Source organism: Alexandromys fortis, unplaced genomic scaffold (genome assembly GCF_014885135.2).
Source record: "Alexandromys fortis isolate MF-2015 unplaced genomic scaffold, M_Fortis_MF-2015_v1.1 scaffold_95, whole genome shotgun sequence".
NCBI classification, from domain to species: Eukaryota; Metazoa; Chordata; class Mammalia; order Rodentia; family Cricetidae; genus Alexandromys; species Alexandromys fortis.
Genome location: NW_026067990.1, coordinates 140,146 through 156,459, shown reverse-complemented (window position 1 = coordinate 156,459; position 16,314 = coordinate 140,146). Strand labels below are relative to the sequence as shown.

Genomic DNA, 16,314 nt, shown 5'->3' with positions numbered 1-16,314 from the left:
GTCATGTCTACAACAAATAATTAGAATGTGAAGAAAAAGAGAGCTCTGAGAGTTTGTTCCTTTAATGGTTAAAAATAGTATGGTAGCATCAGGGTAGAAATAGTTGTGATGCTCACTTTAAATACTCATCACTTGATGGGCTCTGTCAAGAGCAACTACATATTTGATTACATTCAGCTTTATAATTCAGAGCCTGACATGCTACCTATTCCATAAAAAAAATAAATATATATCAATTTGAAAGTTCACAGATGTTGTAAAATTCAGAATACTTTTCTCTTGCAGAATGCCTGCATATTTTTACTCTATTTAATGAAAATAATTCCCTTGGCATGTGAGGGAAAATAAGTATGCATAGTGGCTATTGTACAAAGTACACTTTGATTAAAAGCTGATGAGTATGTGTTATTCAGAGGACAGAGCCAAAAGATTTATAAAGATGTGAAGACATAAGTAGGACTGTGTAGATGGAGCTGCTGGCAGGTCTGCTTTTCATCCTGCCTGGCTCTTGCATGGCTAGCTTTACACCTGAAATAACAACACACAAATTGTATTTTTTTAAACACTGCCTGGCCCATTATATCTAGCCTCTTCTTGGCTAACTCTCATATCTTGCTTAACCCATTTCTAATAATCTGTGTAACACCACAAGTTGGTGGCTTACCGGGAATGATTCAGCATGTCTGACCTGGTGGCTGGCCCCATGGCGTCTGTCTCACTGCCTTCATCCTCCCAGCATTCTGTTCTGTCTACTCCATCCACCTAAGGGCTAGCCTATCAAATGGCCAAGGCGTTTCTTTATTAACCAATGAAATCAACACAAAACAGAAGACCCTCCTACATCAGGACTGTTTGAAGCCAAGTACCAAATAAAAAAAAGAAAAAAAAAAAAAAAGAAAGTAGCTAGAACTGAGGCTAGGGTGATAGCTCAGTAACCCCATTTTTGTGCAAAATGAGGACCTAGGTGAATCTCTACCTTCTGTCAATAAATCCTAGTATAGATTTGCATGCTCATAATGCCATTGTTGTGGGCAGAATCTAGTGAATCCTAGAACCTCTCTGACCAGCCAACCTGGTCAAGGTTATCTGCATATATACATATGTCCTAGCTTTGAATTCAAATTTAAAAAAAAAGTTATTGCCTTTTCATTGACAAGCTGTCTCTTGCCATCAGGCTTTAAACATTGTAGAAATAAAAGCCTACTGTATGCCCTCTTCCTATAACATAATCTGACACCTACCTTAGTAAATAATTTTTGAAAGAAAAAATCATGGAATGCATTTAACATAAATATTCAATGAATATTAAATGATTGCCATTATTGTGATTATCATGATGTCTTGTGTGTAGTAAGAATTGGATGAATGGTATTCTAATTTGAAAGTCTAAATTTGTGATTGCTTATGTAGACTATTTTTAGTTTTTTTCTTATTATGACACATCCTGTTATTTCTCTTTCTTCAATAAACTTAACTGACACGTAATTTACATAAAATAAAATTCATTCATTTTTTTTGGATTAGCAGTTTAGTGTGCTTGACACATATTATCTAATCACCATCACTGTCAAGACACAATATAGTTCCATAATCCAAAAAAATTCCTGTGAATGCTTAAAGACTATTGATATGCTTTCTATAACCACAGCTCAGTTTTGATTCTCCTTAGATTTCATTCACACTCTGTTTGGGTCTAGATTTTCCTCAACCAGTGAAATATTACAGATAATGTTATTAAATGTTACTGTTCTTCATTCCTTTATGGGCCATTGTATTCATATGTCATTGTCCATTTTTCCTCCCAACCCCCTCAAATCTGTCTTCTGAAGAAAAGCTTTTCTATGTGCCTTGATCAACAAGCTTCAGATAGTAAAAATGAATAGAAAGGTCTGTTCAGGAAATATGAATGATAAAGTTCCAGCCTAGAGCTAAAATTTCCTACCCAGTGTCTACTGTAATCCTGTGTCCTGGAAACCACCCCTCACAAATACATAAATAAAGTCAATCAACTTCGCTAAATTATTTAGACTAGCTTTGAATAAGAATAATTGCCTTCTAATTTTCTAGTCTTAAATTTCTGCTGGATAGTCATTCAGATATTAGTCCTCAAGCACCACCAAACTCAGTGTTCTGGGAAAAGTATACCACTTTTACCCTATGATCACTCTTGCATAAGACATATTAGACAAATACTCCCAGAAAAATATCAATATATATTATATATATAGTATATAAAGATACATATATACTTATATAAGATATATGTATATAGATAGATATATGTTTATATGATGGTGCATATGTGTTTATATATTATACATATACATTAGTGCACGCATATATATTTACATATCACTATAAGTAGCATACAAACTTGTACATGGTAAGTATTCAAAAGTGATACCTGAGCATAATACAATTAAACAGCTTCTTGTGGAATTATTTATCCTATTACTTTAGCATCTTTCAAAACTTTGCATTTTGAGAAAAAGTCAAATCTAAATAAAATTATATTTTCAAAATTCTATATACCCTTTATATACCTATATACCTAAAGAAATATTTAAATATTCAACACGTGTCTCAATAACATCTTTTAGTGAAAGTATCTAATCCAGAACGGGAGACCACACTATTGTGATATGTTATTCCAGTTATTTCAAATTCACAGTAGTTTAGGTCTTTCTCTGATTTTTATCTACATAATTTTTTAACAAATACCTTTATAGAGCAAGATATTTCTGCAATGTTTTTCATTATGAGTTTTGATTGAAATATTATAAGAATAAAGTGATGCATAATGTTGATTCATCAGTATGAGATATTGTTAAATATAGTCACTTGATTAAAATGGTATCTTCTCAGATTTATTTTTACTATGCAATAACTCCATTTCCTACTTCATGAGGAATAACATTTAGGAAAAGATATTAGGGGACTAAATAAAAAGAAAAACATTGGTGCATGCTTTGGCAGCACATATACTAAAATTGGACCAATACAGATAAGATAAGCATGGCCCCTACTCAAGGATGACATGTAAATCCATGAAGTGTTCCATATTTTTATGACCTCACAATAACAAAATTCAAAAAAGGGGAAAACATACAAAATAACATCACCAGCAACAAAAACTTAACAGGAACTAGCAATCACTGGTTATTAATATCCCTTAATATAAATGGACTCAACTCACCTATAAAGAGACACATGCTAACAGATTGGATACAAAAACAGGATCCATCCTTCTGCTGCATACAAGAAAGACACCTCAGTCTCAAAGACAGATATTGCCTCAGAGTAAAGGATTGGGAAAAAAATACCAACAAATGAAAATAAGAAACAAGCTGGCATAGCTATCCTAATATCTAACAAAATAGACTTCAAACTAAAATCAATCAAAAGAGACAAAGAAGGGCATTTGATATTAGTCAGAGGAAAAATCCTTCAAGAAGAAATCTCAATACTGAACATCTATGCCTCTAATATAAGGGCAACCTCATCTAAAAAAAAAAAAAACATTTCTAAAGCTTAAATCACACATTAAACTCCACATTTTAATAGTGGGAGACTTCAGCACTCCACTTCCACCACTGGACAGGTCTGTCAGACAAAAATTTAACAGAGAAAAAAGAGAACTAACAGATGTTATGACAAATGGACTTAACAGACATCTATAGAACATTCCATCCAAACAGAAAAGAATGTACCTTATTCTCAGCACCTCATGGAACTTTATCAAAAAGTGATCACATACTAGGTAGCAAAACAAACCTCAATAGATGCAAAAAAGTTTAAATAACCCTGTTTCTTATCAGATCACCATGGCTTCAAATTAGAATTCAACAGCATCACTAATTCCAGAATGCCCACAAACACATGGAAATTAAACAATGATCACCTGAATCATCAACGGGTCATGGAAGAAATAAAGGGAGAAATTAAAGACTTCCTAAACTTCAATGAAAATGACCACACGATATACCCAAATTTATGGGACACAATGAAAGCAATATTAAGACAAAAGTTTATAGCACTAAACACCTACATAAAGAAGCTAAAAAAAATCCCAACTAGTGAATTAACAGAACATTTGAAAACTTTAGAATAAAAAGAAGGAAACTCATCCAGGAAAACTAGACAGCAGGAAATCATCAAATTGAAAACTGAAATAAAAAAAAAGAAACAAAGAAAACAATACAAAGAAGCAATGAGAAAAACAGGTGGTTCTTTGGAAAAATCAAGAAAATAGACAAACCTTTATCTCAACTAACCAAAAGGTAAAGAGAAAATATCCAAATTAACAAAATCAGAAATGAAAAGGGGGATATAACAACAGATACCAAGGAAATCCAGAGACTCATCAGGCCATATTACATAATCTGTACTCCACAAAATCAGAAAAGTTAAAAGAAATGAATTTTTTTTCTGGATAAATATCACTTACAAAATTAAATCAAGACCAGATAGGCAAATTAATTAGATCTATAACCACTAAAGAAATAAAAACACTCATCAAAAGTCTCTCAACAAAAAAAAAAAAAAAAGCCCAGGGCCAGATGGTTTCAGCTCAGAATTCTACAAGATTTTCAAAGAAGAACTAATACCAATGCTCCTCAAATTGTTCTATGCAATGGAAACAGAATGAACATTGCTAAACACTTTTTATGAGGCTACAATTACCCTGATACCCAAACCACAGAAAGACACTACTAAGAAAGACAATTACAGAGCAGTTTCACTCATGAACATTGATGCAAAAATATTCAATAAAATACTGGCATATTGAATCCAAGAAGACATCAGAAAAATCATCTACCATGATCAAGTCAGCTTTATCCCAGAAATGCCAGGATGGTTTAGCATATAAAAATATGTCAACATAATCTACCATATGAATAAGCTGAAAAATAAAAAACCACATGATCATCTCATTAGATGCTGAAAAAGCCTTCACCAGAAAACAATATCCCTTCATGATAAAGGTCTTGGAGAGAGTGGGGATACAAAGAACATACCTAAACATAATAAAGGCCAACATAAAGTATAGAAAGCCAATGAAAAGCCATATAGAAAGCCAATGGCCAACATAAAAGTAAATGGAGATAAACTCAGAGCTATCCCACTGAAATCAGGAACAAGACAAAGTTGCCCACACTCTCCATATCTATTCAATATAGTTTTTGATGAGCTGCAGTGGGCTACATTCCTAGCACCCAGCCGCCCTCATGGCTAGCTTTATACCCAAAATAATTACACAGAGACTGTATTCTTTTAATCACTGCTTGGCCCATTAGCTCTAGCCTCTTACTGGCTAGCTCTTACATATTGATCTAACCCACTTCTAATATTCTGTGTAACACCACAAGCTGGCTTACCAGGAAAGATCTTAACCTGCATCTGTCTGGAGTAGGAGAATCATGGCGACTGCCTGACTCAGCTTCTTTCTCCCAGAATTCTGTCTGTCTACTCTACCCACCTAATTTTCTCTCCTATCAGGGCCAAGGCAGTCTCTTTATTTAACCAATGAAATTAACACAAAACAGAAGACTCTCCCCCATCAAGGTCCTACCTAGAGCAATAAGACACCAAAAGGGGATACAAATCAGTCAAACTCTCACAATTGCTGATGATATGATAATTTGCATAAGCAACACCAGAAATTCTTCCAAGGAACTTTTACAACTCATAAACACTTTCAGTAATGTAGCAGAATACAAGATTAACTCAAAAAAATCAGTAGCCCTCCTTTACACATATAATAAATGGACTGAGAAAGAAATTGGAGAAACGTCACCCTTCACAATAGCCACATATAGCATAAAATATCTTGGAGTAACTCTAAGCAAACAAGTGGAAGACATGTATGACAAGCACTTTAAATCATTTAAAAAAATAAATTGAAGAAGATTCCAGAAAATGGAAAGAGCTATGCTTGTGGGTAGATAGAAATATCATAGTAAAAATGGCAATCTTACCAAAAGCAATCTGAAGATTCAATGCAATGCCCATCAAAATCCCAGAAAAATTTTTTTCCCAGACTTTGAAAGAACAATACTCAATTTCAATGGAAAAGCAAAAATCCCAGGATACTTAAAACAATCCCACACAATAAACGAACTTCTGGAGGCATTACAATACCTGACTTCAAACTCTACTACAGAGCTACAGTACTGAAAACAGTTTTTAGCATCTTATTGCTCTAGCTAGCACCTCAAGAACTATATTGACTAGATTAGGAGAGAGTGAATAACTTTGTCTTGTTCCTGATTTCAGTGGGATAGCTGTGAGTTTATCTCCATTTAGTTTGATGTTGGCAGTTGGCTTGCTATATATTGCCTTTATTATGTTTAGGTATTTTCCTTGTATCTCTGCCCTCACGAAAACCTTTATCATGAAGAAAAATTGTTTTTTGTTAAAGGCTTTTTCAGCATCTAATAAGATGTTCATGTGGTTTTTATTTTTCAGCTTGTTTATATGGTGGATTAGGTTGACAGATTTTTGTATATTGAACCATCCCTGCATCTCTGGGATGAAGCCGACTTGATCATGGTAGATGACTTTTCTGATGTCTTCTTGGATTCAATATGCCAGTATTTTATTGAGTATTTTTGCATCAATGTTCATGAGTGAAACTGCTCTGTAGTTGTCTTTCATAGTAGTGTCTTTCTGTGGTTTGGGTATCAGGGTAATTGTAGCCTCATAAAAAGTGTTTGGCAATGTTCATTCTGTTTCCATTGCATAGAACAATTTGAGGAGCATTGGTATTAGTTCTTCTTTAAAAATCTTGTAGAATTCTGAGCTGAAACCATCTGGTCCTGGGCTTTTTTTGGTTGGGAGACTTTTGATGACTATTTCTATTTGTTTAGCATTTACAGGTCTATTTAATCTGCCTATCTGATCTTGATTTAATTTTAGCAAGTAATATTTATCCAGAAAGTTGTCCATTTTCTTTGTTTCCAATTTTGTTGAGTACAGGTTTTTGAAATAGGACCTGATGAGTCTCTGCATTTTCTTCTGTATCTGTTGTTATGTCCCTCTTTTTAATTTTGATATTTTGTTAATTTGGATATTCTCTCTCTACCTTTTGGTTAGTTGGGATAAAGGTTTGTCTATTTTGTTGATTTTCTCAAATAACCAACTCTTTGTCTCATTAATTCATTGTATTGTTTTCTTTGTTTCTATTTATTGATTTCAGCTTTCAATTTGATGATTTTCTGCTGTCTAGTTTTCCTGGATGAGTTTGCTTCTTTTTGTTCTAAAGTTTTCAAATGTTCTGTTAATTCACTAGTGTGGGGTTTTTTTTAGCTTCTTTATGTAGGTGTTTAGTGCTATGAACTTTTGTCTTAATATTGCTTTCATTGTGTCCCATAAATTGGGTATGTTGTGTGGTCATGTTCATTGAAGTTTAGGAAGTCTTTAATTTCTCCCTTTATTTCTTCCATGACCCGTTGATGATTCAGATGAGCATTGTTTAATTTCCATGTGTTTGTGGGTTTTCTAGAATTAGTATTGTTAACTTCTAGCTTTAAACCATAGTGATATGAAAAGGTACATTGGGTTATTCCAATTTTTTGTATTGGTTGAGGTTTGTTTTGTTACTGAATGTGTGGTCAATTTTTGAGAAGGTTCCATGACATGCTGAGAAGATATATTCTTTTCTGTTTGGATGGGATAGTCTATAGATGTCTGTTAAGTCCATTTGTCATAACATCTGTTATTTCTCTTATTTATCTGTTCATTTTTTGTCTGGTTGACCTGCCCTGTCGTGAGAGGAAAGTGTTGAAGTCTCCCACTATTAGTGTGTAGGGTTTAATCTATGATTTAAGCTGTAGAAGTGTTTCTTTTACATATAAGGGTGCCCTTGTGTTTGGGGAATACATGTTCCATATTAAGATTTCTTCTTGATAGATTTTTCCTGTGAATAATATGAAGTGACCTTCTCTTTCTTTTTTGACTGATTTTAGCTTGAAGTCTATTTTCTTAGATATTAGGATAGGCATACCCGCTTATTTCTTAGGTCCATTTAGGAATATTTTTTTCCCAACCCTTTACTCTGAAATTATGTTTGTGTTTGAAGTTGAGATGTGTTTCTTGTATGCAGAAGAAGGGTGGATTCTGTTTTTGTATATAATCTGTTAGCCTATGCCTTTTTATAGGTGAGTTTATTCCATTTACATTAAGGGATATTAATGACCTGTGATTATTATCTCCTGTTAATTTAGTTTTCATTGTTGGTAAAGTTAATTTGTGCATTTTCCCTTCTTTGGGAATTGCTGTTATGAGACCATCAGTTGACTATGTTTTTGTTGGTATACCCAACTTCCTTGTGTGGGAATTTTTCTTTTGGTATTTTGTGTAGGGCTGGGTTTGTGGCTAGGTATTGGTGAAATTTAGTTTTGTCATGGAATACCTTATTTTGTCCTTTTATGGTGATTGAAAGTTTTGCTGGGTATAGTAGTCTGGGATGGCACCCATGGTCTCTTAATGTCTCCATAACGCTTGACCATGACCTTCTGGCTTTCATTGTCTCCAATGAGAAATCAGGTGTAATTCTGATAGATTTGCCTTTATATGTTACTTAGCCTTTTTCCTTTGTACCTCTTAATATTCTTTCTTTGCTCTGTATGTTTAGTGTTTTGATTATTATGTGGCAAGAGGACTTTTTTTCTTTTGGATCCAGAATATTTGGTGTTTTATACATTTCTTGTATCTCCCCAGCCACATCTTTCTTTAGGTTGGAAAAGTTTTCTTCTTTGATTTTGTTAAATATATTTTCTGTGCTTTTGAGTTGAACTTCTTCTTCTTCTTCTAATCCTATTATTCTTATATTTGGCCTTTTCATGGTGTCCCATATTTCCGGGATATTTTGGGTTAAGCTTTTGTTAGATTTAATGTTTTCTTTAACTGGCGAGTCTATTTCCTCTATTGTATCTCCAGCACTTGAGATTCTCTCTTTCTTCTCTTGTATTCTGCTATTTATGCTTGTATTTGTGATTCCTGATCATTTTCTCATGATTTCTGTTTCTATGATTCCCTCAGATTGTGTTTTCTTTATTGTCTCTATTTCAGTTTTCAAATCCTGAATACTTACTTTCATATGTTTGATTTTTTTCTTGATTTTCTTTAAGTGATTTGCTGATGTCTTCCAATTTTTTGTTTGTCTTTTCCTCAATTTCATTAAGGGAATTCTCATTTCCTCTTTAAGTGTTTCAAACATTCTCTTGAAGTTATTTTTAGGTCATTCTTTTATGCTTCATACACATTTGGTTGTTCAGGTCTTGCTGTTGTAGGGCCTTTATGTTTTACTGGTGGTGTGTTGCTCTTTGTGGTGTTGCATGTGTTCTTACCTTTTCTATTCATCTTTTCCACTAATAGGTGTGGGTTGGGGCTGTCTGAGATTCTGTTGAATAATCTTCTAGGTGTCAGTGAATCCAAATATCAGATGGCTGTTCCTCCTGGTACAGTCAGTGCCATAGTTCTAGTTACCCCGTTGGTTATTCTGTGTTGCTGGAGATAGCTCAGTGCTCCTTTGTTTTGCTCTGCTCCCTTGGAGTTTGTTGTCTCAGGCCCACTTTGGCCTAGGTTGCGGCTTTGCCCAGTTTCTGTAAATCCTGGTCTGGATCCCCTCCTGCAGAAGTCCCTGGCTTGGAGTTGGCCCTGAAAAGGTTTCTGGCTCCAGTCTACTGCCTCGGAGTTTTCAGGCATGGGTGTGCCCCTAACTGCAGAGGACCTGGCTCAGGCCTACACCTTCAGAGGTCCCAAACTCATGTTTGGACCCTCAGAGGTGCCAGGTTCCTGCCTATTCCCTTTGATGTCCCAGACCAATGCCTGGACCCACAGAGGTCCTGGCTCAGGCCTTCTCCCAATCTCTGGTTCCTGCCTATTCCCTCAGAGGTCCCAGATTCACTCACTCCCAGACTGGCAGAAGTCCTGGCTCAGGCCTAATTCCTGGGAGGTCCTAGACTCATGCCCAGACCCACAGCAGTCCTGGCTTAGGCCCACTCCCTTGAAAGTCGAAAATTCACGTCTGGACCCTCAGTGGTCCCTGGCTCTGGCTCACTGGCTCAGTGGTTACTCCCTTGTACCTGTTCTAGTAAAAATTGCTGACTCTGGATCTGGTCGCTGGTCAGTTCTGATCCACCAGAGAATAATCTATTTTCAATTAGAAATAAAAGAATAGATGCTTATAGCTCATCTCCAATTTCTCTTCTACATTATTAATATTTCAATGAATGGTACTATACTAATCATATGACAGAAAATACTTTGAATATACAGATTTTAACAAAAAGTGGTAAGATTTTATAGCCTTTTTCGGCAAATGGGGGTAAAAGTCTATCATAACAATAGGCACAACTTAGAACAGTGCATTTGGTTGTTAACTTTGCCTAGAAGTAATATTTTAGTTAGAAAATTGAAAACAAGGAAAATTTTTGAAGAGTTATGTCTATAGATTTTTCTATAATAGACAAAGTAGGAAGAAAAAAGAAAAGAAGGACAATAGTGACTAAGATGAGGAAGATTTGTATTGTCACCAAAAAGTGTGCCCTTAGCAGAGAAAGGTGTTAATAATTAATTGAACAAGTTGGTCTGTTTTGTGACTATCATTCAGAATTCTTCCCCAGGTACTTCTGTCATTACCTAGTAAGCTCACGAATAAGAAAAGTTTCAAATGAGTTTGAGAATGGAAATACAAAAACAGCAATTTATATTACAATTAAGCTCAGAAACACAGACTGCCACTCACCAAAGCCAACAGGACCATGGCAATTCTTGGTCAATACTGTTAATAATATAAATTAATACTGAATAGTTTATCAGGGTCAGCCACCTGGTATAAGTTGGTATATTTGAATTTCATATGCACCATAGACAAGCTAATGCTTTGTTCTTACTGAAATAAACAAGTTACTCTTAAATTCTGTTTGGTGAAGTCTATGATTCTGCCAATCCTACCATCATTGAAATTAATAAAATATTTTCATTCTTAAGTTTCAGTTATATTGAACTAATGTAATTTTGTACACATACAGGATAAATTAATTCCAAAAATTTCCACAACTTTGTGATACACCAAGCATATTTTTGATGCATAATTTGATTCCTTGTCACAGAACATGGTTTTATCAGTCAACAATGACCAAAGTTGGATCAATCAGATTTGGTTTTCCAGAAAGGAGTCTTTGATGAATCTTAAACTGCAACATGTAATCAGTCATCTCATACTCTGAATTGCTTAAATATTGATAATTTAAAAAAAATAAAATTGCTATAGAGTGAAACATGTGAAAAAGAGACATAAAAGGTAACTTTTGAGGAATGCAGATAAGAAGCAAAAGACAAAAATGCCCATGGTATTTCCTACTCTTGGGCTTATACCCAAAGCATGCACACTTATACCACAAGGATATTTGCTCAACTATGTACATAGCATTATTATTTGTAATAGCCATATCCTAGAAAGAACTTATATGTCCCTCAGCCAAAGAATGGATAAAGAAAATGTGGTACATTTACACAATGAAGTATGGTTTAAAAAAAAAAAAGGCAATGACATCTTGAAATTTGCAGGCAAATGGATGGAACTAGAAAAAAAAAAAAACTGAGTGAGGCAACACCAAACCCAGAAAGATAAACATAGTATGTACTACTAATAAGTGTATATTAGATGCAAAGCAAAGGATAACCAGCCTAAAATCCATGATCACAGAGATGCTAGGTAACAAGGAGAACCCTAAGAGAGACATACATGGATCACCCTGGGAATGCGAAATGGACAAAAACTCCTGAAAAATTAAGAGGGAAGAAAGGGCAGAAGGTGAGGAAGAGAGGAGCTAAAGGAAGGGAGAGGTGAACATAATGAGGGAACTGGATGGCTATGATGTGGGAAGGACAGAGAGGGAGAGCAAGGAAAAGATTTTTTTTTTTAAGGAAAAGATATCTTGATTGAGGTAACCATTATGGGACTAGCAAGAAACCTATAACTAGGGAAATTTGCAGGAATCCACAAGGATGATGCCAGCTAAGACCCTAAGCAATAGTGAAGAAGGTACCTGAACTGACCTTCTCCTGTAATCAGATTGATGGCTATCTTAATTTTCATCACAGAAATTTCATTCAGCAACTGATAGAAGCAGATAAAGAAATCCACAGATACCAGTGGATTGAGCTCCTGGGGTACAGTTGAAGAGAGAGAAGGATGAGTGATAATATGGGCAAAGGGGTCAAGACCATAATGGGAGTATCCATAGAAACACCTGACATGATCTATTGGGGATTCACTGACTCCAGACAGACAGTTGTGGAATCTGAATATGACCAAACTAGGTCATTTGTATATGGGTGAAAGTTGTGTGGTTGGTGCAGTCTGTGGGGCCACTGGCAGTAGGACCAGCATTTATCCCTAGTTCTTGAATTGGCTTTTTGTAGCCCATTCTCCTTGGAGAGATACCATGCTCAGCCTAGATAAAAGTGGGAGGGCCTTGGTGCTGGCTCAAAGTGTTGTGCCAGACTTTGCTGATTCTCCATGGGAAGTCTTACACTCTCTGAGGAATGGATGGAGATGGGGTGGGGGAAGGTGGGGGGAGCATGACAGCAGAGCAGAGGCATTATAGCAGAAACAGCAGGATGAGAGTTCACATCCCAAGCAAGCAAGAGGCCAAAAGAAGGCACACTGGGAAAGGCTTGAGTCTTTTGAAACGTCAAAACTGGCTCTAGTGATACACCTACAACAAGGTTACATTTTCGAATCCTTCTCAAACTAACTGGGGACCAAGTAATCAAACAAATTGGTCTATGTGGGGCTTTATGGAAACCCCATTTGCTGATTCACATTGCTTTGTTTGCTTTATTTTGTTGCACAGGGTTTGCACTTAGACTAGAACTACATGAAAGCAAGTTATCTACCATCAAATTGTATGCCTAGTTCAGTGTTTTCTATTTTTTTTGAAAAGCTGTTTTGTTTTATTTTATTTTTATGAGACAGGATGACATTGGACTTCATCAGTTCCCAGCACCTACATGGTGGGTCACAACTGTCTCTATCTCCAGTTTCAGTGGATCCAATGATCTCTTCTGATTCTGACAGCACCAGGCATGCACATAGTGCACAAACATATAGACAAAACACTTATCCTAATAAATAAATACACATACACACACATAAACACACACACACATACACAATTCTCCTGAGTAGTTGAGATTTGAGATTACAGGCCTGAACCAAGAGCTATCTCTCTGAAGATTTTAAATTAAGTTATATTTCTTTTCTTAAATAAGATATAAATTCATTTTGATGATCAGTCTCTTCACTCTTCAGAATAGTCACCCATACTTTCCAAAGAAAACTGAGACAGGTTTTATATTATATATTATGGCAGTATTTTGCTATGGCATTACTGCTTTATGTCTGTGTTTTTGTCACTCATTTTTGTTGCTTTTATTTTGTTTTGGTTTTACTATTTTATCCTTGAGAACAAACATCATGGCTTTCAGATTTGCTTCATAACATTTGCTCCATAAAGAAGAAAGAGGTAATTCTAGAGATGTTTATGACAGTAATTGGAAAAACAGGGTAAGTGAGCTTGGTTCTAATATATCAGTAGATGTTCACCAAAAGGTAAGATGTTTTGTTATATTATTGAAGGAGACTAACTTCTTTTTATTATCCTTTTAGACTTACTATTAAGTTGGGTACCCCAATGTCTGACTTCTCTGGATGTTAGTATAAAGCAAAGCAGACAAAACATATGTTCACTTACACATAGCATTTCAATTTCTCATGGCTATTACAATCTACTATTGCTGAAAAGAATACATGAGTAGATTGTGAAATTACTGAAACTTTTCAAAGAATTTAGAAAAAAAAATGCATAGAGGAAATATCTGAGCATATCCTCCTAAGACATGTACACAGTGTCTTGACATCCTGCTCAATGATATTTCACTCACAAGCAAGATAGTCAATGATGTCTAAATGACCCATGGACCATAATATAACCCATCAAGGAATCTTGCTGATTTATCTCAGTACTCTTCTTGAACACATTTGGCTTTTGCTGTGGACCTCACTCATTGGATGGTTATTTCAAAAGACTAATCTAGGAGCTGGTAGTTGTTCCATTTGCCACAAGCAGCTCTATCTAACTTGTGAATTCTTGAATAAATAGCCAGGTTTGAACAACTTTCCCAAGCAAAATTCTACATTTCAGGTTATACAATTTAACATTTTTCTGTGTTTTTTGAACACATGGAAAAATATTCAAATGTCACCTCAGAGAAAAAAGTCACAACTTTATAGAAAATATTTTATATACATTCCCATTGATACCTACTTTAGTGTTATTATATTGATAAAAATGCTATGTATATGAAAATCAAAAACTCACCAGGTTTACAAAATTTCAAACAAGATTTTTTAATCAAATGAAGGAAATATATTGAAGGCTTTATGCATGCTAGTATTTTATACTTTACCCACATTATATAGAGATCTAGCTGTATATTGATATTACGACAAACCATCCTTCATAGTGTTTTTTAATCTGAAGAGTTTTTCTCATTGTACTGATTCTTATTAAGTATCAAATCTACTGTTCTTATTTAAATTAAACTTCAGAATTTTATATTCTTGAAGTTGGAAATTAGGGTCACTTTTAATACCAGGTGAACATAAATATGTGTTTTAATATTTACCTTCACGACAGATGTGACAATGCTGGCTATATATCTACATCCAGTTCATTTGTCCAAGTAGTGTGTAAAAGGGATAAAGATGAGACAAAGATCTGGAGTCATTGTAATCACCATTATGGCCTGTAATTATCACTTTCATCCAGAAAATAATTGGTCTTTTCACTCCCAATTAGACTGTAGTAGACTGTAGACTAACATATTTGCACCAAAATGCAGTATCAGAAGTACCTCCCTGCAAAGCAGTACATCTCTTCGCTGAGGTAAAAGATCAATTGCTGTCTAGATCAATTCTACCTCATGTACTCACTCCAAAAGCATTCAATAAGTCATAGTCATTGAGTTTCAGTAATATTTTTTTGTTTTCTGGGAAGGCTAAAAGAAAGAGAAGGTAAACAAACAGATAACCACAATTATAGTGGACACTTTTATCCATAGAGACTACATTCCAAAAACACAGTAGGTCCTTATAACTACAGATAGTAGCAAATCCTATGTATATATGTGCTAGTTGGTTAGTTGTTTTGTTTTGTTTTTCTGACTTGACATAAAATAAAATTATGTGGGAAGAAGAAACATCAACTAAGGAATTGTCTCTACCATATTGTCCTGTGAGGCATTTTCATGTTTAATGATTAACATATAAGGGCCCAGTTCACTGTGGGAGGTATCACCCATGGGTAAATCATTTGCTTTGGCATATCTGAATTGCTGGCATCAATATTCTTTTACTTTTGACTAATATTGAATAAAAGAAGTGGTACGAATAAATCAACACTGTGATATGATGGCAACCAGTCAAATGAGAAAGATACTGAATTAGCAATATTTGAGCATTTTATGAAATGTGTATATGCTGAGAGGGGATGATAGCCATTCCAGGTGGGATGGCTATTGATGGTGCATGATTCTATAAGCCACATAGACAGTATATTATTTAAATCATATGAATTGTTTATTTCTATAATTTTCCATTTAATTTTTGGAACATATTATTAAGTAATTAATACTTAATGGAATGAAACAAATGAAACTGATTAAGGGTGGGTTACTGAACAATGTTCAAAGTACACAGCATGTATTGGGATGTTAAAAGGTAGTACCTTAATCCTGAGTTGAGTGTGGGGAGATTGCCTTTACATCATAATTACAGATGCTAAAGATAAACCAGATAACTTAAATAAATCTAGTGGTTATTCCACATTTATCATACTTTAATTAAGAACCTTTCTATGTCAGGCATTTTACTAGGAAACAACAATTACATANTATATATGCATAAAATTCCCAAAGTGTAATCAAGCAATGCTAAGATATGCATAGTCTTTGACTATAGATACTTTGGAGACAAGAACTAACTATATCAAAGATTGAATTAGACAGCAGAACAAAAGCATAGTAAAATATATTAGAAATACATATAAGATTTTATGAGAACATAGAATAAAATGTCCTCAATCCTCTCAAGGAGGAAATAAAGTGTTTAATGATGGAAGTACAACATAACTATAACCTGGAAATTATAATTTATTTACCTTTTCATACAAGGGAAATAGTAATATTTATTCTATACAGAGAGAATATATATACGAGCCTAATAGTCCCTAGAATCTTACC

At 34.7% G+C, this 16,314-nt stretch overlaps 1 non-coding gene across 1 annotated transcript; it reads left to right on the top strand.

Moving 5' to 3' along the window:
• Positions 1-2,964: 2,964 nt before the first annotated feature.
• Positions 2,965-3,067, top strand: LOC126512139 (U6 spliceosomal RNA). Its single transcript, XR_007594916.1, has one exon. It is a non-coding gene; the product is annotated as a U6 spliceosomal RNA (small nuclear RNA).
• Positions 3,068-16,314: the final 13,247 nt, after the last annotated feature.